Source organism: Xiphophorus couchianus, chromosome 6 (assembly GCF_001444195.1).
Source record: "Xiphophorus couchianus chromosome 6, X_couchianus-1.0, whole genome shotgun sequence".
Taxonomy (NCBI): Eukaryota; Metazoa; Chordata; class Actinopteri; order Cyprinodontiformes; family Poeciliidae; genus Xiphophorus; species Xiphophorus couchianus.
In genome coordinates, this window is record NC_040233.1 from 11,050,043 (window position 1) to 11,071,153 (window position 21,111).

At 40.5% G+C, this 21,111-nt stretch overlaps 1 long non-coding RNA gene across 1 annotated transcript; it reads right to left on the minus strand.

Moving 5' to 3' along the window:
- Nucleotides 1-372: 372 nt before the first annotated feature.
- LOC114145986 (uncharacterized) lies at nucleotides 373-1,144 on the minus strand. Its single transcript, XR_003595807.1, has 2 exons — nucleotides 996-1,144; nucleotides 373-914 (listed from the first exon to the last, which is right to left on the minus strand). It is a non-coding gene; the product is annotated as an uncharacterized LOC114145986 (long non-coding RNA).
- Between the last annotated feature and the right edge of the window lie 19,967 nt (nucleotides 1,145-21,111).

The window sequence follows — 21,111 nt, forward strand, 5'->3', positions numbered from 1 at the left end:
ACATTTAGGCCCCATCCACACAGAAAGGAGATGAGGTGTATCCCCAAAGCTTAGGGTCTGCATCCACATGGATTCAGTGTTTTGGGAGACCATTAACCATTGTTTTTAAAAATGTTTTCCCAGAGTGTGTACATTTCAAAACAGCAGTTTCATGTGACGGTGAGTACATGCCATCTGTGTCTTTTTTTAAAACAATGATGTTGTAGCATTATCTCTCTCTAAATGCCCATCACCGTAATGTAACCCACATTGCGTTCAAGGATTAACAAGATTTTAAATAATCAGAATTAAAATTTATCCAAACAGTTCTTAAAGTCTAGCTAGGTTCGGCTACTGGAGGAGATGGCAATTTGTAAAGCACAGAGACAGTAAGATGGTGCAAATTGGTGAGTTGTATTTAGTATTTACAATATATATACACATTAGTCCATAGTTTAAAGGAAAAAACAAGTTAAAGTTCCTTATACCAAGGACGTCCACCAGTCTTTGTTGATGATGAAAAAACCCAAAATAATCCACTTCCTTCAATGGGGACTTGAGCTGATCCTCCAATTAGTTCGGAAGAATGTTCCCAGATAAGTCTTGTGTTTCTGGATCCTGCTTATTTTAGCTCGCCAGTCTGGTCAGTGAAACCAGACAATCCTTGCTATTGTCAAGATCCCTCCAGCCACTCCTTGCGCGAGGGATCTGCAACGCACCTGGCCTGTATAAACAAACCTAATTAATCAGTTACATGTACAGAAGTTTCATAAGTAAATATAACTTATGCAACCAATATTGTTACGCAACAAATCAATATACAATCACAACAGGCTGGAAGACTAGTGCTAGCATACTAGCTCCCTACCAAACACTCACCAGTTCCCTCTTGACTAACCGTGATTCTTGCAAGGTTTGGTTGAGTAATCACCCGGCTGCAAGTTAACAGAAATACACGATTGAAAAATAGACAATAGAGATCTAAAAACCTCTTCGGGAACAGACCAGAAGCCTACCTGCACGTCAGAGTCCCGCAGCGTTTCCTGCCTAAGCTGCGATTTGCAGCCATATAAACTGTGCTGTCAATTTAGGACGCTGATGTGCAGCTGTCACATGACGTCAGAGCCACGCGAGAACACTATAGTTCTCGCCTGGTTGGTGTTAAATAAATTAAGGGGAAGAGGAAAAAATTTTTAATTAAACCTTTAAAAAATAAATCTAACAAAATGGAAAATAAAATAAATAAACTAAATCTAATATAGAAAATGATCCTGGTTACACTAACAAATCACAGCAAAGTGCCACTTGTTAGATATTTTTTTGCATCGTGCTGTGCCAGTCTTACAGCTCCATCAGTTGGCTTGGAATACCTATAGCATGGTGCTGCATCCTGTCAAGCAAATTCAGAACATCTAGTTCATTTTTAATCTAATCTAAGTCAGGTTGTTTTATTTTTTTATTTTAAAAGCCGATCTTTCTTCGCAAAGGTAATATCACTCAACTACAGTACCTAGTTGTAGGTAACTAAAATCATGACGCAATCCAGAAAAATGATGGTTAAATTCTCCATGCTAGATTGAGTGTTGCACTATGTGACTATTGCCAAAAGTTGTAAAAATAGTGACAAATATGATGAAGACATTTATGGTAACATTTCAATTGATTACTTTTTTTTTTTTTTTTTGCTTTTTGCAAAAGCAATGCAATGTTTGTTGTGGTTGTCATTTATAACCACAAAAAACATGAAAACAATCAGGTTACATTTTCACACTGTCACATTCCTACACAATGCCTTATAAGTGCAAACCTTGAAGTTAAATGTAAATGCAACATTGAGTATCTCTCACAAAGATTCATCATGTGATCAGTGTGTGCCACAGCATGGTCATTAAAATGTGTCAGTCTGGGAGGAAGTGCTCTGATTGCCTGTTTGACCTTTAAAGGGTAATTGCCACTTTCAAGAAACTAATAAAGTCTCTGAGCGACTTAAATGAAACCAAACCAGTTTTACTGGAAACAATAACTCCAAACAATATAGGTATGTTTCTCGATAAAAAGATTGGGCGACTTATTGGAAAATGGCTCTCAAAAGTGCATCTTGCAGTGTTTCCATGTACTCCTATCTTAAACTCTTAAAGATTTGAATCACATAAAGTCAACCATCCACATGGTGTAATGTGTAGTGGTCTTATTAACAACATAGATTGGTTCACATTTTGTAGAAGTTGAAAACCTTTCTTCTGTTAAAAGCCTCTGTTTTTAAAGTTTAATATCAGGTTCTCTCCTCTGTGATCAAGAAGAAATGGATGAATCACATGAAAAAAATAAAAACTGACAATTTATTTGGCTTCAAAGTTGAAATGTGTCCTCCCTTTAGTTTGAAGCAACGCGCTTTAGAATACAGATCAATATCAGCACTCTGACCACTGTCGCTTAACAGCCCTCGAAGTTTCTCTTGGGCTTGCAAGCCTCAGAAATGTCTCCTTGGTCTCATCTTAGCAGAGCAACTTCTTACAGATTTTGCTTGTGTCTTCTACGTGGATCACGGCAAACTTGAAATAGGACTTCTAATGGTTTTCTTTTAACAATGGACTTTTTTCTTGTCACTCTACCATGACATGCCCACCTGAGCTGTGGATCTCTGCAACTCCTACAAGAGTTACTGTGGGCCTCTTGGCTGTTTCAATGCTGATACCAGAATCTTATTCTTTGTTTATATGATCAGCCTTCTTGTTATTTTCTTCCAATTTAAAATTTTGTGCCAATTATTTTGGTAATTGTAATGTTAGGAAATGTGAAAAGGTTAAAAGGTTTTTAATATTTTTTCATGGCACTGTGGGTGGATGGATAAAGAAGGAACCTCTTGACGTTAATATTCATATTTGAACAAAAAAATCCATTAAATGTGTTAAGAGTTGGAGTGGTCAAACATTTGTGTTTTTATTGTATTGTCTTTCCAGCTTTTGACCTGTGATCCACCAGCAACTTGTCCATGGTGTTCCCCCTTCCTTTTCCAGAGTCTAGTGAGGTTGAATAGAATAATAAGAATTAAAAAAAATAAATCAGACAAAGTTGGGGTATTGGATTTGTTGAAAAACATCGAGTCCTTCAGGAAATAGACATATCAGCGAATTTCAAGATCTAAAGAAGCAAAAAAGCCATATAAAGGTCAAACAATACACTGAGAAGAGCTGACAAGATAATAGTCCTCTTGTCAAGCCTCAGTGAACAAGGACAGATAAGGACAAGATAAAAACGGGAGGGTTAAAGGCTGACAACAAAGCCTCTACACGAGGAAAACAAATGGGGAAACTAAACAGAAGAAAATGAGAGTAAAACTGGCATTTCCGACGTGCTGGGTGACACTTGCCCACACCAGAACCAGCAAAGCACCTCAGTATCGTCACCGTGCCGGTGCAATAATTACTGTCTAAGTGATTCTCCTTAAGTGCGTCCATGACAAACAACATGACCATTCACAGATACCGCCATCACCAGAGGCAGCAGCAGACCCCCCACAGTGGTGATTCAACATCATTTGCGAAGATGACTGGCTGTGGGCATTAGAGACGCAACATTACATCACACCATGCCTATTACTAATGATGTGGAAAACTAGATACCATCTCTTCTGCCGCCATCCTTCACTCAACGAATCCTGTGGAGGAGTGGAAGGGGGGATAAAAAGTAAAAACCCAAGCAGGAAAAGTGACAAACAGTGTCTCCCAGAAACGGTACGCTGTATTTGTCTTGACTTTTGAGATCAAAACAAAAAAGATATTACAGAACAAGTAAACAACATATGCCTTGTGGTAAAGGTAAACGTAAAAACATTTAGTCTTCAGATTATTTTTCCTGCTATATGTCTCCCTTAAGGCCTGACTTTGTGATGTTCTGCTCCCTCCTCCTCAGTCGTGATGCATTGCTGTGAGGTATAGCCCCCCATGGAGGGACTTTGTGAGCTCCACAGCAATAGGAAAAGTTGGTGTGCTATCTGTTGGATCTCGCTTTTAATGTGACTTCTCTCTGTCACTAGAAGTAACATCTTTGGAATGGGGGAAATAACAGAACATCCTTAAAAAACAAAAACACATTGTAGCTAAGCTCACCTATCTGAAGGATGCTGCAAATGCATTAAACTGTTTTTTTATGTGCTCATGTGAGGCTGTCTGGAGAAATTTGTGAGCTATTTTGTGCAATCTCAGCCTGAAGACACATTGTCCTCATTCGGATGTGTGTGTGTCTATATGTGTGTGACCCTTGGCATTACTGAGTAAGCCCTCCCACATCAAGTCTTACCTCTTGCTATTATCAGCGTTTCTGACAGCCCACTCCTGACTAAATTAATTTCTCCCTCGTTTCGAGTGTTCACCTCATCTCACCTACTACAATCTCTTCCGCTTACCATCAACACCCTGACCAATGCGTTTCCTCTGCATTTGTCCATGTTTTCTTTCCTTTTCTTGTTGTTTCCCCTCCCAACTCGTCTGTGTCTGACAGTGCGAGGAAAAGTCATTTTTCCACTCCATTTTTAAAATTTACACCTCCTAAGAAGGTTGCAGCAACTGACTGAGATGGATCTGTGGTTCGTACGCTGACACATGGCGGACACGCTCATTGTCCACAGCCGTGAACAAAGGGGAAGAAATAAGACAGATAAAAGAAGAAAATTGGAAGGGAGAGTGTGGTTGTTTAGAAACCAATGGGTTGTCTTAGCTTTGCAGAAATCCATTTGCACATGATTTCCATCATAAAAACCAGACAAAGACTCGGATGGTGGCAACACAGTGGCTCGAGCATCTGTAATTTACATGTGTTCAAAAACTCTCTGGAATTGCGTTTCATTTCTGTCACCATCATATTCGATTGGAAAACCCACTTAAGGCAGTCGCAGATGCAATTCTTAAATAAAATTAAGAAATCCAGTTCTGACAATTGGACGCACCATCTGGCCTGCCATCCAAATCTCCCCATGTGAGAGGAAGTAAATGCCAGCCGAGTGTTTTAAGTAAATGTCACCACTCTCTGGTGTGTTTTAGAAATAATCTGATAGTAATTAAATGAGTTGTATTCACTAATATGTTTATGTAAAAGAGAGTCCATTTGGTTTCGTTTAACGAGAAGGGCAGCAAGATACATTAGTTGACTAAAGCCAGGCCATATGCTCCAGTCACAGCAGAAAGTGCAGTAAAGTACACAAAACAACAGCCCTGAATTGCAATGAGGGTGCACTCATTTGCCTTCTGCTCACAGTGGCTGCTCTGGGCAATGCAAGCTATGTCTCCTTCTGTCTCTGACTTTATTTTCAGGCATTTCTTGTTCTGCGATGCAGTTCGTCATTCGGTTTTATGCCAGCGAAGTAACATTAACTTGAGGCAGAGCGAAGATTTTTTTTTTCTTAGTCCTTTCTCTATTTTTAGGAATCAAGCTGTTGTGAAGAAAACTGTATGTGGAATTTAAGGAGGTACTGTTCTAGACGCTTTCTGCAACGTTTTGCCATCCCCTGCTGATCAGCACATGCTTTCCTGCTTGCAGCCAAGATAGAAAAGTATAAAATGTAATTGTGACTAACTGCAGAACAATAAAGCAGATACCTGCTCTTAGAAGTGTTCACAACTGAACCAAAATGGTGACTCAGACTCATTTATTATTATTATTTTTTTACACAAGTTGCAATGACAAAGACTCAGGGCTCAGTTATGACTAGTAGTCTGGTACTCGAGTTTCACAGACAATCTGAATGTAATGTAATTGGAAGTGAAAACTAGCCATTGTGTAAGCAGCATAATGCAGCTCTGACAAGTAATAGCCTGCATGGACATGTTTTCCTAGAAAAGGTTGTGTTTGATTTAGTAGCCAGCAGAGTGTGATTGTAGTTTACAACAGTCTGTTCATGTTAACTCTGTGGCTTCATAATATTGACCACCCAGACCAATTGAACCTAGTATTAAATGATTTTGGGTTCCGAACAAAATAAATCTTGCTTACCTTTTATAAATCATATTCCTTTAAACTATTTAGATAGCTGTGCCATTACAAAGACACCTATGCTTTACCAATATAAAATCACTTTATGTTCTGTTTATTCAGAAATGTAACATTCTCTGTAATTTTCTCACTACTCTCACTCATCAGAATGCAATTTAGAGCAAACATTGGGAGATACATATTATAAAGGGCAGATGGAGAATGCTATAATATTAGTTTCTTACCAATCTTTTACCATTCTCAAAAATTTTAATTAAACTGGTGTTCACCACTTGTCTAAAAATGGCATTTGTCTCTTTGCATAAATGCATGTTTAGATTTCTAATACGTACAATTTGTGCTTTATTAAATAAAATACTAAGCAGTTCTTAAATGTTGAATTAGATCATAAAAGATTTTTAAAAATAATTGGTAAATGTTAGTGTGCTGAAATAGACCTAAGATGAACTGTAGGGAATCTAAATTCTTCAGACTTACAGTATACTTGCATAAATCAGTTCATATTCCTTAGTGAAGTTTGATTTTCTTACATGCTCACCATTCGAAACAAAAATATTCTGCTTTTGGTGCCCCAGTTAGGTGTGAATGATATACAGATACATTGTTAAAAACATTCAACACTTCACAAAGGTCATAAGCAGAGAAAATGACTTTTATGTTTAATTTTATTTGTAATTGTTCTCATTTATATTTGTTTCTTCAAAAAAATCAGAAGGGCAACACAATTAAAAAAAGTACTATTTTCAAAGAAAATAACCATTTGTTTTTATTTACATTCTAATAAAAATGGCATGGCCAAAATGATCTGTACCCACCTAAATAATCAATGTAAAACTCTTTATTGCCTTTACAGGGGAAAAAAAAGCTATGTTACAATTGTTGACAATTGGTATTCTGATGGTTTATCTTTCGTGATGAGCACCCAGTTGTTGAAGCTGGAAAGGCAGATTTTCTGTCAAATTTAAGAATCAAAATGTCAACATTATAAAAATAAATTAAAAACTTGCTCTTTGGCATTTTGTTTTTAGAGGTTGTACTGTACTGCATGAGTTTAATTGACTGTCTATCTGTGTCTGGTCAATTTGTTCAAACCATGACATCCACCAACCATCATTGTAAACATTCTTACTTGAATTTTTTACTGTTGTTTTATACAGTATAGTTCTATCATATATCTGGACACAAAAGAATGTGGACTTCCTTTAAAAAGTGAAAACAATATAAATGAGTGGGCCATTATGGCCTGTGATGAACAGCAAATGATACAGTTTGTACTTCTTTTGAATCCTGTGAATTTCTGTGCTTCCTTCAGGCATTTGTGTTTTTCTCTTCCTCTCTCTTTCCCTATAAACGTACTGTTCACTTTTTTCCTCCCGGCTTCCATCACAGCATGCTCAACTGGGATGAATTAACCTTTCAGAGGAACAAAGCCATTACAAGCATGGGTGCATCCTACCATACAAGCAAGTATGTTCGTGTTAGTTAGAGTTCACCCGTGTGTGTGTATGTGACTAATAGCGGCCGTAAGCACACCGCTTTTCTCTGGGGGAAACATGGGATACAGCCTTTTGTTTTTGCTTTTGCTTCAGATTACAGTTTGTTTTATTAATGCTATGGTAATCTGTTTTTCCCTCCTCCTCTGGACGCTGTGCTTCCCGAAATGGAGGGAAGCCCAGAGGAGACCCATTGATCTAAGCGGCTCCAGAGACCCCATGCCTCTCAGCCAGTTTCTACCGTGTCTGTCTTTTATAAATGCGGGTGGAGGAGGGTGGCCGCTGGGGAGCTGCCACAGACACGATGCTTAAAACAAAGGGCTGGAAATGTGCCAGAGCCACCAGTGGAACGGCCCAACCCTTGTGTGGCAGCGTCACCAACTTGTTTTCCATTACGCTCATATTTGTGCTGCTATTATTTTTTTACTTGAGTCATTGATTGACACAAAACGCTTGCAGCTAAGCGTGTAGCCAAATTAGCTACGGGGAGAAACCCAGTAAACCCCCCAAAAAACATAGCAAGTCTATCTTCATCACGAGTTAGTTTGCATCCTTTTCTTTTACACTTTTGTAACACTTGAAAAGAGAGGAACTCTTGTCATTTCAGCTCATATTTGGCACTTTTAAAGCTTCTGCATTTTATCTTTTTAAAACTAAATAGAACAATCTGTGGTTGTCTGGTTCTCTCCCTTTTTTTGTCCTTAGATTTGTGTAGTGAATCTGTTATTTGTCTTCACCTGCAGCAGACAGCTTATGAATTATTAATTACGTTGCACTATCAAGAGTATGTGCCCTGCCTACTGAGGAGCTCCTATATGTGTGAGCATATGTGCCCATCTTGAGGCTTGTGCTCTGCCTTCTAATGGCTGTTGTTTTCGAGACCTCTTGGCCTTTCCACTCTTGTTTGTCTCCGTCTTCTGCTCCCCTCACCCTTAATCTCAAGCCTCACTCTCATGTTTTTACTTATACACCATTTCTCTGCCTTATATATCAAACTTGAGCAACCTGCTTATATGCAGTACCCACATGGTCCCTGTCCCAAGTAAGACAGAATATTTTTAAAAAACCATCTCAAATTAGATTTGTTTAATCCAAACACATTGCAACATATACTTTTGCTGCAATAGCTGTATGATTCTGGAGAAACTTACAAATTGACATGAACTTCCATTGAAAATCATATGGCTGCCTGCATACTGACAAAAATCCCTAAACAGTGTTGACATCCCTGTAGGAGCCTAGCTTAGTGGAAGACCACATCACAAATTTATATTGTTAAACAGGCCACCAAGCCGGACAAATATAGTACAAAATGTTTGCTTAATATGGTACATAAAGAAACACCAACATACATAGTTTTAGAACTTAGCATCACAATTTGCCAGCAGAATTACTTCTGTAACATAAAAAATAATGTATATGCTTCCACATTAATCTTATTTTTTATTTAATCTTCACTTTATTGTGACTGGTTACAGCTAGGTCACCATACTTCTTGTCTAGCAGTTTTGTATGTCTTTGTCTATCCCTTGGTGGTTATTGTTTTATATGCATTTGTCATTTTACATCCTGCCCTGCATTTTTTGCCCTAAACCTAACCATTTATTTATTTGCCATGCAACATCATTTTATGTGACAGGTTGACACCATGTTCTTTATTTTACTCTCTCAACACTTGATGAGTCAAGTGGCATAAAAGGACACACAAAAAATATTTTTAAATGTTTATTAATTTAGTCAAATCTAACATTTTATTACTTTGCTTTTTATCACGGCTCAGTTTCGAAGAATAAATCTTTAAAATCTCTCCAAAGTGAGACTCTATGTGAAGGATGGTTTTTCTGTGTTACAGAAATTCTCATCTGGGCATTCATGTAATCACACACATTTGAGAGAATAAAAATGGAACTACAAAATAACTACTTATGTATGGTAAATGATTTTCAAATGCATTTTCACTCGCACAATTGCACCATGTTTTCATCTGTGCTCTTGGCCTGAAATGTTTAAGTGGTTTGAGCATCTGTAAAAGAAAGAATGGGAATGATGATTGCTTAGTGGTGTAGCATTTGGTTCACAAACAAAAATGTGTTGCCCTTCAAGCCGTTGGTGCCAACAATTCCCCTGGGCTCATGTTAAACTCAGGGTCACTAAACTGTGGTGACAAATAACTGTTGTGTATGTGTGGCCTTGTCTTTGATACCCTGTAAGGACCAATTTCCTAACAAATACCACATTGTGGAGATTTGTTCCTAATGTGGCACAAAGCCTTTCTTCTTTGAAACCAGATTCCATGGACTCCCTGAAGAAGGAAAGCTTAATTATCACATTACTGTCAAAAGAAATACCAAAGGGGACGGGGGAACACTTTTTCCCCGAGTTTAAATTGTAGAATTTAAACTCAGTATATGTTTATAATACGCCCTTTGTCATTTGGGTTTAAAGTACCCCAATAAATGTACATGTTTCTTTAGTTTCTTCAGTTCTAAAGCTGTTTTTCCACAATCAGAAGCAACATGTTCACCTGGACACGGTCTCTGCGCTGCTTTAGTCAAACACAGCAGGGTTCTTGTTGGACTGACGCAGAGTTGTGTCAGTGATGGGCTTGCCTGGAGCGTTTTTCTGCTATTACCACTGTACTGAGTCAGAGAGAATTACACAGGTGGCTGTTAGGTTGTCTCTCTGTTTACAACTGAAACTAGCAATTGAGAAAAATGAAGTCTACCTCTGACCCAGTTAGGAAGCGACTGACAGGGATGGATCTCTTAGGGGTATAGCGTTGTAAAGGGTTTAGCACTGTTCCTTTCTCAGCACAAAATGAAAAGTGCTGAAACAGACTCTCATATTCACATACTACTGTGCACACATTTATAACATACCAAGTCCATGTTTAAGTCATAAGGCTCCAGAGTCTCTTTAGTCTGCTCAAAAAACAAATGGCCAAAATCCAAATCCAGTTCACTCCTGCCACACCAAAAAAAACCAAACACTGTAATGAAAAAGTTACTTTGTTTAGGATTGGACAAAACAGACAATTATATTTTTTTGTTATGGTTAAAATATTTAATGAGAAGAAAAAAGGATTACCCAAAATTTCCACCATTCCAAGAGATAAAATCATGTAAATCAGCAAATTCAAATAATATGTGCAATTATTTGTCAGAATGTGTTTATTGCCATGGTACAGAAGAACAAAATGTTACTGACATGTAATAGAATGTTATAAAATTATGACTTTGTTGAGCTGCAGTATATACTTGTAGTATAAATTTCCTTTCTCAGTATGGATGTTTGGTTCTTCAAACAATCTATCAGTCATCACCTGATCTAAAAGTAGCTAAATAGCATTTTTGAAAACCCAGTTGGTTTCTCATCATATACAAAATGTTAGCAGAGATTTGCACATGCCCACTCATCAGCTGCTTATTTATCTCTAGGTAATATGAGGAGAAGGTGTAGCGGTAAGCCCCATTTTCCCTTTTCCTGGCCATATGAAGTGAGCCCTTGTAATCCTGATGTTGCTGAAGTTCAGTGTGTACACTATGAGAAGTTAACCTACATATCAAAAATAAGGAGTATGTGTTGTCAAATATTTTTAATGAACTCTAAATGGAAACTGAAGAACACAGTAAAATTTATTGTAAGAATATAAGTAGAATTCAAAGGTATCCCTATAATACATGGTTTTTGTCTTTCCTTGTGGATTTGGATTTTCATTTGTGTTTGTGTTTTTGATCACTTTACTTTTTTATAATTGTTTGAAAAGCTGTGCTGTATTTATTTAATTTCTGTGTGTAGTTTTATCCCCTTCATATTTTACTTTTACTGCATAGATCAGTGATTTGTAGCTGCTATGTTTTATCTTCCCCCAGTCTCCCTGTTTGCTCTCCTTCACAGCTGCTCTGCTGCCCCCTAATTAAGCTCATCTGAATCCAATAGCATTCTCAACCCTTAACTCAGAATATAAGCTCACGGATTTTCATCGTTCTTTACTGGCTAATTCTTGTGATCCTTGTTAGTTCTCTTAATTACTTCATAATTAAAACTTTATTTTAGCCACAGTCAATCCCTTTACAAACCACATAATGAAACCTTGTTCAAAGAGGAATTATTTCATTCTCTCTGAGGATTTAAATCTCCGGACATATGGCGATATGATTGCTTTTCACTTTGACCTGATTCCTATCTGCTTTCTTTGGGTTAATTTTCTTGTAAGTCTACCAACTATTGTTCACTCATCAATACCCATTAATGCCTGAGCCATTTTAAAACTCAATAAAAGAGAGTTTTAAAACATTTTCATACAAAATGAACAGGTCTAAACCCTGGTTAACCATCTATCAACTGGTTTTGCTGTTTTACTTAATTTCTTCCTCGCTTCCCTACAGATTGTGGAAAGAGCTGTACCAAAGCAACTCTTGTTACAGAACAAGCTGCTGGACTGAGACAGCTCTACTGTCAGTGGCAGAGGACCTTAAAGCAAATAGAGGTGCATCACAGGGTCAGTTCTTATCTTAATCGGCCTTTCTCCAGCTTTTTACAAAGTCAGTCATGACAACCCTAATAACTACACAGCTATGTGGATTTCCCTTCACCTTTCCACAAGGTTCCCCCAAGATATGTTCCTGAGAATATTTCTCTTTGCAGATTTGCAAAAATGTGCAGAAGTATGCAACACTTTTTATGCCATGTCATCTGCCTGCATGGCTCCCTGTCGGAGTTCAGCACCGATGGAGTATCTAAGCTAAGAAAATTATATCCTCTATCAATGGCTTGATTGGAAACACTGCACCCTCCTCACTAAGGTCAACATATAAAAGGACTTAATGGACAAGGGTTGATGAAATGTTAGCGGCTAGAATTTTCACACCTTTATACAATCGGAGTATGTCTTATGCTCTGGGTGAATACTGAGTGTTTCATTTGCAAACACGTCATGTGACTTTAGTGCAGCAGAGGATGATAGTCAGATGACTCTTAGCAAAGTATTAGACCAGTTTAACATAGTGTGTTACACCACCCAAGAGGAATAAGAAGTCGGTAATACAATATGTTTAAAAAAAAAGAAAGCTTTAGATTCTTTTAATCCGCTGAAGTGTTTTTACAACTGTGGAGGAGAATAAGAAAGAGGAAAATCAAACAAATGCATCAGGATCCATGATAATTTGTAGTTCTATTACAGCATGATTTGAGTTGAAGACATTAAGTAGAAGGTCATATTTAACACTTTTGTGCAATTCTGTTCTTTCCACATCTAATCTTTATATAATAATTTTCAATGAGATTTTACTGGTTGCTTTTTGGTCAGTTCATACTATGCAATAGGGTAACGCAGGTGTTAAAGTCTAGAGTTACTGACTTTTTATGACCTATAAACTAATATAATATAATCTTTTTTTAGTCCAAACTAAGAAAGCCGAAAGGCATTGTAGCTTTAAGGAGTGTTTATTTCTACATTTTCTAAAGTGATACTTAATTTGAGAATATGAAGTGTTGGTGTGTTGTTGGGGATTTATGTGTGTGTATATGGGTGGGGCTTTCCCTTTAAGAGGTGTGGCCCAGCTGCATGTCATGTGACTTCGGCCAGGAAGCCAAGCTGCTAGATTCATGTCACCCATGTGTTTAATCAATCCAGTTTAATCTGTATCTATCTTTGCCCGGACGAAGCATTGTGGGTAGGTTATGTTTAATATATTATTATATATCATTATTTCTTACATCATTTTTTGGTTGTTGCGGTGGATGTTGTAAAGGAAAATGATTATTTAAGTGCTAAAATACTTACAACATGTGTAAAGGTATAGCCAACACTTTTATTTGGAACAGTTTTCTGTTGAGCATGTGGGAGCTGACAATAGCAGACATTTAAACAAGCAGGGCTTTTTCCTCCCCCGCTGAAGACAGAGTAATAAATTTACATTCCGATAGGGGGCAAGAGACTTCTTGGCGCCTCTCCCCGTGCCAGACAGAGATGAGCACGAAGTGGCCCTCTTACTGAGATAAAAACCAGACCTCTGAGCTGTATAGGGGAGTTTCCGGGGTTTTTCTGGGGCCGAAAACAGGTCTCTGATTGGTTGAACAACGGAACGCCTTCTTTGCATATATTAAAATACGGAAACTCCTCTTTGATATAAGATTACTACACGGAGCACGCGGGAAGAGTTTTTGCCATCTTTTTTCTCTCCACGTTGGGCGCCTTTGTCTGTCTGTGTGTTTCGTGTTTGTTTTTTGTCTCTCCTTGTGTGTTGTTATTTTATGAAAAATGCATATCTCTGTATCTCTGCAGCTTTGTTGTTCATTGCTTTGTATGAATTAAACTCTGTGATCTGTGACGTCAACACGCCTTGTTAGTTTCGTTTTACAGCTGGCCCGCTCGCCGAGAAGAACCCGGCTGTGTTGAGGAAGAGCCGAGCCAAACATTTTGTTCAAAGTTTTAAATACATTCTTCCTCAATAATGTTAAATATTTTTTGAATATGTTGTAAGTCTTGTATCCCCTTTTGTGTGTTTCAGTTTCACACTTCCTTGAAATCATTAAACCTGTGGACAAAAGGTCAACTTGCCTCAGAGTCTTTGGGTCAGGGAAGAGTTTAGCTGTACTGTCTAGTGCTTTTCATATGGCGAAGGCAGTACAGTGAAACCACACTTCTCAGCGGGCTAGACATCGCAGTTTAAGCTGGAAGACTCGAAATACGCATCAACGTACCCAGCCAGTGAATTATTATTACAACATTCACCTCTCTAAATCACAACAAGAAAACAAGTAATTATGACAGAGGAGGCTGCAACGTGGGAGACACGATCTCAAGTTTCATGTTCTTCTGTACAGTCAAGAGCATCTACTACAGAGTCTGCTGCTGCTAAAGCAAGAGCAAAAGCGGAAGCAGCAAAAGCACGCCTCGCCTTTGCTGAAGAGGAGGCTAACTTAAAACTGCAAAAGGCTAAATTGGAAGCATCAATGGACATTCTGAGCATAAAAAAGGAAACGGCTGCAGCTGTCGCTGAAGCTGAAGCACTGGAAGCAGCTGCCGATATGAAAAAAAATCCATCCAATCAGCTTAACTGGGAAATACCTTCCTTAGAAGCCACCAAACGAACGAAAGAGTACGTTCTCAACCACGGTCAACAGTTGGATGTGGATAAACAACTCACGCTTCCTTCAAAGCCGCAGCCAGATGCTGAGGCTTCACCTATGCATCTTATGCCAGACGTTAAGCCTTTCATTCCAAAGAAAGATGATTCTGGAACCCAGTTATTTTGCCAGACTCCCCAGCAGCAGCTCACTCGTGAGAAAAACCCAGTTCGACTCGAACATGATCACTTTACTCCAACACGACCCTTCACGCCACAAGTGAACGTCAGTGATCATCCCCCATATTCATCATTTTCAAATCCTAAATTTGACGATTTGAACGTGAATGACTTCGTTCGCTATCTGGCTCGACGGGAACTTGTGTCTACGGGTTTACTCAAGTTTAATGATAAACCTCAGAACTACAGGGCTTGGAAACGATCATTTCAGTCTGCCATCCATGGTTTACATTTGACATCCAGTGAGGAGATGGATCTTCTGCTGAAGTGGCTAGGCAAAGATTCAGCCGAACATGTGGAGCAAATTAGAGCGATCCACATAAACCGCCCAGACGCAGGACTGACTATGATTTGGAACCGGCTTGACCAAACATATGGTTCTGCAGAAATTATAGAAGACGCCCTCTTCAAACGAATTGAGACGTTTCCCAAAATAACGAACCAAGATTCTTCCAAGTTACTCAAGTTGAGTGATTTATTAAGCGAACTCTTGGCAGCTAAGGACGAAGGAGACTTACCTGGACTTACCTTCCTTGACACGGCAAGAGGCATCAATCCCATCCTGCGAAAGCTACCCTTTAACCTACAGGAAAAATGGGCATCAGTAGGTTCATTATACAAGCAAAGATATCAGGTCTCATATCCACCATTTGGTTACTTCGTGGATTTCATCAGTCAAGAAGCAAGCGTTAGGAACGACCCAAGTTTTAATCTCAACACTCAAGAGGAGAATGCTCCAAAGGCTGAGCGGACAGCTTGGAAGGCGAACAGACACAGAGAGGTTTCTACGCACAAAACTGAAGTTACCTCAAACACAAACGAGCTCTTCTCAAAATCTGACGATTGCAAGAAAATGTGTCCTCTGCATAAAAAGCCACATCCTCTGCGTAAATGTCGAGCATTTAGAGAGAAGTCCATTGAAGATCGTAAGAACTTCTTGAAGGAGAATCATATTTGCTTTAAATGTTGCTCCTCCACACTGCATGTCGCAAAAAACTGCACAGCTAACATTCTGTGCGCAGAATGCAACAGCGAAAGGCACCCCACAGTACTTCACCCTGGGCCAGCACCTTGGGCAGTAGAAGTAGATCCTGCATCAAGGCACGGCGGGGAGCTTGAAATCCCTGTTCAATCTCAGGTCAATGCCCAGTGCACTCAAGTTTGTGGTGGAGATCTCGCTGAGAAATCATGTTCTAAAATAAGCCTCGTAAAGGTTTATCCATCTGGGTCTAAGGACAAGGCTATGAGAGTCTACGCCATCTTAGACGAACAAAGCAACCGTTCGTTAGTTACATCACAGTTCTTTGAGGTTTTCAGTGACACAAGTTCAAGTTCTCCTTACACCTTGAGAACATGCGCTGGAGTGAAGCAAGTATCAGGAAGAAGAGCTACCGGCTATGAAGTGGAATCTCTGGATGGAACTGTCCACCTCCCACTACCAAGTCTTATAGAGTGTAATGACATCCCAAACAACAGAGATGAGATTCCAACTCCCGATGTAGCACTCCACCATCCTCATCTGAAGTCACTGGCGCACTTGATCCCAGAGGTTGATCCAAAAGCACCAATCATGCTTCTTCTGGGCCGTGATATTCTCCGTGTTCACAAAGTCCGCAAACAGGTGAACGGCACACACAACCTGCCCTATGCACAGAAGCTGGACTTGGGGTGGGTGATAGTAGGCAACGTATGCCTGGGCAACGTGCACAAACCACCAACAGTGTGTACCTTCTTCACCACTGCTTCAGATATTGGACGTCCAACACTTTTCCAATCATGTCCAAATGTGTTTCATGTTAAGGAAACATATGGTGGAATTTCAGTCAACGAACGCATTCCAGGATGTTCAGAGGAGTCATCTGTTTGTGAAGCTGCCCATCTAGGATGCTCGGTGTTTCAGAGAACCAAAGATGACAACCAAGTAGCACCTTCGATTCAGGATGGGTACTTCATGAAGATAATGCAGGAAGGACTTTGCAAAGACTCAAACAATAGTTGGATAGCACCATTGCCTTTTAAACATCCACGCTCCCGGCTTCCCAATAATAGGTCTCATGCACTGAAGCGTCTCACATCTCTCAGACGCAACCTTGAGAAGAAGCCTGAAATGAGAGAGCACTTCCTGAGCTTCATGGACAAAATGTTCAAGAATAACCATGCTGAGTTGGCTCCTCCACTCAGTGAAGATGAAGAAAGGTGGTACTTGCCCACATTCGGTGTTTACCACCCAAGAAAGCCAAAACAAATTCGGGTTGTCTTTGATTTGAGTTCTCAGTTCAATGGTATATCACTCAATGATGTGCTGTTAACTGGACCTGACTTGAACAATGCACTCCTCGGAGTTCTGATTCGCTTCAGAGAAGAAGCAATTGCCTTCACAGCAGACATCGAGCAGATGTTCTACTGCTTTCTAGTTAAAGAAGAGGACAGAAACTTTTTACGTTTCCTTTGGTTTGAAGACAATGACCTCTCCAAAGACATCGTCGAGTATCGGATGAGAGTCCATGTCTTTGGAAATAGACCGTCTCCTGCAGTGGCCATCAATGGTCTGCACCAGTCTGTTCAAGGTGGTGAGTTCCATGTCGACAGTGATGTTCAGCATTTCGTGATGAATGACTTCTATGTGGATGACGGGCTGAAGTCTCTACCCACAACTGAAGCTGCCATCAGCTTGCTCAAAAGAACACAGGATGTTCTCTCCAAGTCAAACCTGAGACTGCACAAGATCGCAGCTAACAGCAAGGAAGTCATGGAGGCTTTTCCACCATCTGATCGGGCAAGTGATTTGAAAGAGCTAGATCTTGATGTCGATCAGCTTCCAATGCAACGTAGTCTTGGACTCTGCTGGAACCTCCAGACAGACTGTTTTCACTTTAGTGTCTCAAAGGAGATAAAGCCATACACTCGACGTGGTGTCTTATCTACAATCAACAGTCTGTACGACCCTCTTGGGTTCGCAGCACCAATCACTATCCATGGCAAGGCAATCTTAAGAGCTCACAACAGGTAGTGGAGATTGGGACACCCCTTTACCAAAGGAAGGAGAGGAAGCCTGGATTGCATGGAGAGCTTCTTTGACCGAACTATCTCAACTTCCAATTCCCAGATTGTACACCAAAATGTCACCTTCAGCCGCTGACAAGAAAGAGTTGTGTGTATTCTGTGATGCGTCAACTAAAGCTATTGCTGCGGTTGCATATTTGAAAGTCACAGATGGTGAAGGTAACAATCAGATTGGGTTTGTCATGGGAAAAGCCAAACTAGCCCCACGTCCAGAGCATACAATCCCCAGATTAGAGCTCTGTGCAGCGGTGCTGGCTGTTGAGCTAGCTGGCCTAGTGTCTACAGAACTAAACTTTCAGCTTAGTGATGTATCTTACTATACAGATAGTAAGGTCGTTTTGGGCTATATTCACAACGAAACCAGGCGGTTCTACGTATACGTCAGTAATCGTATACTACGGATCAGAAGATCATCTAACCCAAATCAATGGCACTTTGTACCCACAGATCAGAACCCAGCAGATCATGCAACCCGGTTTGTTGTTGCTGGTCGACTCATATATACCAACTGGTTGGCTGGACCTAAGTTTCTCTACTTGCCTGAGGCAGTGGTCTCCAAGAGAAGCTGCGATCTTGTTGAGCCAGATACAGATCCTGATGTGCGACCTTTGGCATCTACTTTGAGCACAACAACATCCCCTGATCATCTAGGTTCTCAACGATTTGCTAGATTTTCTTCCTGGAAGTCACTCACCTGTGCAGTGGCCTGCCTTGTACACATAGCACATCTTTTTCATGTCAAGGCAGCACAAAGCAATTCCTGCAGAGGCTGGCATTACTGCAAGTCACATGTCAGTGTTGAGGAGAGAAATCAAGCTTCAGCCATCATCATCAAATCAGTACAAGAGGAGACATATTCCCAGGAGATTAAGTGTATTCAGGAACAGAAAAAGATGCCACAAAGCAGCCCTCTAAAGAACTTGGATCCTTTCATTGCCATGGACGGTCTGCTAAAGGTTGGTGGTCGCCTTCAGCATTCCAACCTTGGTCAAAGTGAGAAAACCCCAGTGATTATTCCAGCACAGCATCATATTGCGACATTGATCATTCGACACCACCACGAGCAGGTACATCACCAGGGCCGTCTCTTTACTGAAGGTGCCATTCGGTCTGCCGGCTTCTGGATTATTGGTGGGAAGAGGAAGACAAGCAGCGTTATCCATCACTGTGTGGTCTGTCGACGACTTAGAGCTCCCGTTAGTGTTCAGAAAATGGCTGACCTCCCTGCAGCTCGCCTGTCTACAGATCCTCCTTTTACACATATTGGACTTGATGTTTTTGGTCCTTGGATCATCTGCTCACGACGGACAAGAGGTGGTCTTTCACATAGTAAGCGCTGGGCTGTAATATTCACTTGTATGAGTGTGAGAGCCATTCACATTGAAGTCATTGAATCCCTTGAATCATCTAGCTTTATCAATGCCTTCAGGCGATTCATTGCAGTTCGTGGACCAGTCAAACACATCTACTCGGATCGTGGCACAAACTTCATCGGTGCTTGTAAAGAGCTGAACATACCTTCCAACATGGACAATACCACAGTGCAAACATACCTGTCAGATCAAGGTTGTGTGTGGACATTCAATCCTCCACATGCCTCTCATTTTGGCGGGACTTGGGAGAGGATGATCGGACTTGCAAGACGGATTCTTGACTCTATGTTCCTCCAGATGAAAGACAAACTTTCTCATGAAGTCCTGACAACTTTCATGGCAGAGGTTGCAGTAATCATTAATGCTAGACCTCTAGTTCCTGTGACCACTGACCCTGATGATTCATTTATCCTAACACCTGCTGCTTTACTCACTCAGAAAATAAACATTGTTTCAGCACCTGCAGGAGAGTTTGGAGCTTCTGACCTTTACAAGCGGCAGTGGCGCCAGGTCCAACATTTATCTAACACCTTCTGGGACCGCTGGCGGAAACAGTTTCTCCCAACCTTGCAGCCACGCAGAAAGTGGCTGGTAACTCAACCAAACATTACACAAGGAAGTGTCGTACTCCTCAAGACCGTTCAGTTGGCAAGGAACGAATGGCCTCTTGGACTTGTGACACAGACTTTCCCAAGCACGGATGGCAAGGTCAGAAAGGTGGAGGTCAAGGTCTGCAAAGCAGAAGGTTCTTCACTCTTCCTCAGGCCTGTCACAGAGATAGTGCTTCTCTTCTCTCCGAACGACTAAGGACTGTTGTAGTCTAATGTGTGGCATGGGGGCATGCCAGGCGGGGAGTGTGTTGTTGGGGATTTATGTGTGTGTATATGGGTGGGGCTTTCCCTTTAAGAGGTGTGGCCCAGCTGCATGTCATGTGACTTCGGCCAGGAAGCCAAGCTGCGTTAGATTCATGTCACCCATGTGTTTAATCAATCCAGTTTAATCTGTATCTATCTTTGCCCGGACGAAGCATTGTGGGTAGGTTATGTTTAATATATTATTATATATCATTATTTCTTACATCATTTTTTGGTTGTTGCGGTGGATGTTAAATATTTTTTGAATATGTTGTAAGTCTTGTATCCCCTTTTGTGTGTTTCAGTTTCACACTTCCTTGAAATCATTAAACCTGTGGACAAAAGGTCAACTTGCCTCAGAGTCTTTGGGTCAGGGAAGAGTTTAGCTGTACTGTCTAGTGCTTTTCATATGGCGAAGGCAGTATAGTTGGAGAAACTTGAATAAAAAAAACCTCTCAAGTCTACTATCCAGCTGTGTATACATATGAACCTGTAATTTTGTGGAATTACTTATGACAATATAAAGTTACTTTAGAATGCTGCACAGTGCGCAGTTGGTAGCACTGTTGCCTTGCAGCAAGAAGGTCCTGGGTTCGATTCCCACCCGGGGTCTTTCTGCATGGAGTTTGCATGTTCTCCCTGTTCAAGCGTGGGTTCTCTCTGGGTTCTCCGGCTTCCTCCCAGTCCAAAAACATGACTGTTAGGTAATTTGGTCTCTCTAAATTCTCCCTATGTGTGAGTGTGTGTGTGCATGGTCCTTTGTCCTGTCTGTCTCTGAGTTGCCCTGCGACAGACTGGCAACCTGTCCAGGGTGACCCCGCCTCTCGCCCGGAACGTTAGCTGGAGATTGGCACCTCCCGACCCCATTAGGGACAAGGGTGTTAGAAAATGGATGGATGGATGGATAGAATACTGCACTAATATATGTTAATATGTAAGCTAGTCTATCTTTAGCATTTACCGTGCTGACTCTGCTATTTTTGTGCTCAGACTCTGGAGTACTTTGGGAGACGTCTAATAATATTAGATAAGCCTCCTGCTCTCACATGTA